Source organism: Hyaena hyaena, unplaced genomic scaffold (genome assembly GCF_003009895.1).
Source record: "Hyaena hyaena isolate Hyena2069 unplaced genomic scaffold, ASM300989v1 scaffold_1870, whole genome shotgun sequence".
Classification (NCBI taxonomy): Eukaryota; Metazoa; Chordata; class Mammalia; order Carnivora; family Hyaenidae; genus Hyaena; species Hyaena hyaena.
In genome coordinates this window covers 145,079-146,941 of record NW_024082503.1, presented here as the reverse complement: position 1 = coordinate 146,941, position 1,863 = coordinate 145,079, and positions in this window count along the sequence as shown.

Sequence of the window (1,863 nt, the reverse complement as noted above, 5' to 3'; positions counted from 1 at the left end):
AGGCCTCAGAGCAACAGTGAATTACAGCCAGGAGACCAATAAAAGATAGACTCTCTGGGCAGAGAAGCACAACGGGGAGCCATAATGTCAAATCAAAAGGAGAGACAAAGTCAGTATAGAAATTTGATACCTTTGGAGGCCACAGCCACAACAAATAATCAGAGCAACCCAGGCAGAGATTGACATCAATTCTCGTATTAAAGGACTATTACCTTAGTATCTACTACTACTGCATAGAACATGTCTGGATCTCAGCAACAGCCACAACAAAATTACAAGGCATGTCAGAAAAACATTTGGTAAAATTCAACTTCCATCCATGATAAAACCACTAAAATTCTGAAACTAGAACCTAAATTTCTTAACACAAGAAAAGTTGTGTTCCCAAAACTCTGCAGTTTACATTACATTTAGTGGTGAAACATCGAGTATTTTACCTTTAGCATGAGAAGCAAGACAAATATCTCCTTTGCCCCCCATTCCTATTCACCAAAATACTGAAAGTCACTCACTGAGAATGTCATGTTTGGGGGCAAATTGGTCCGATTCTTTGTGCCATGCCAATAGAGTACTATTTAAAGGTTCACTGAATGAGGCTTTTTTAACAAATACTTGATTTGCTGTATTCAACATTCATTCAAGAGACACTTGACACATGTCCACGAAATAACAGAGATTAAGGTAAGCATGGGAAAGAGAAGAATGAGAACAGGTAACATTCGCTCTATAGCCTATAACCAGTAGTTATTTTCGTCGGCACTTTTTTCCTTTATCTCCTTCCATAGGGTCATGTCACATTTATAACCCAGTTGAGTACTTTGTCACAGTTTGTATTTCACCCTGGGATTCCTCAGACCTCATAGTTGACTGTTTTTTAATTTGCATAGATTAAGTTTCACCTTTTGTGTTGTGAAGTTTGGGGTTTCAACAAAAGCATGGCATCACGATTCTACCACTACCACCACTACTGTATGTTACAGAACAATTCATAAATTTATTATAGGTCGCTAAGTGGTACACATTCTAGATTCTCACCCTTCAAGCTTCACTATTGATACTGATGAAGTTTTCTACACTGTACTTCACTACAATTTCTTCAAAGGCAAGTCAAAGGCTATAATCCTTTGATAAACCTCAAAGCTGATGCTTTGAACTGAAGAGTCAGTGACTTGGGTATAGAGTTGTATGTTTTCTTTCTAATCTCCTAACATTTTAATATCAATAATTTTTGAAATTTTGTGTAACAACAAGCTAAAGGGCAAAATAAATAAGCCAAATTTTATCCTTCACTTCAGCCAAACATCGAAATGTAGGTGTTTGTTTCTGATATTGCTATTCTAATTTTAGAATTCTAATCAAAAGACAAATGAAAACTTTCACTCAACAACAATGGCTTCATCCAGACTGTAAAATATTTCCTCTTTTTTGCCAGTGTTGATCACAAGCTTTGATTAGGTTTGTAGTGAAATTTGCATAACCGTGGATACTGAGTTTAATGAATTCAGAGGGATGGGTAAATGTATTTGGTGAGGAAGTTTTTGTCATAAATCATGGGTTTTAATCTGTAAAATTGTTGGGAGCCATTCTGAGCCCACTAGTCGAGAAAGCTCCTAGTGAGGTTAAAGCAAGTTTGTACGGTCTCTTGCCAAACAGATGACGACCAATATCCACCCCCACTCAGTTATCTGCTTGAGCACCGATCCCCAAGGTACCTTGTTGATCAATATCAGGAGTGACTTGTCCCCTTATTCCGGCCCTGGTATGATGATTGCACCTTGTGAAGGAACTTATAGTGGGAGCTTCTTCTTCCGATTATGGGAACAGACATCGTGTCTCCAGCAGGTCCTGTTTCCTTCCATACTT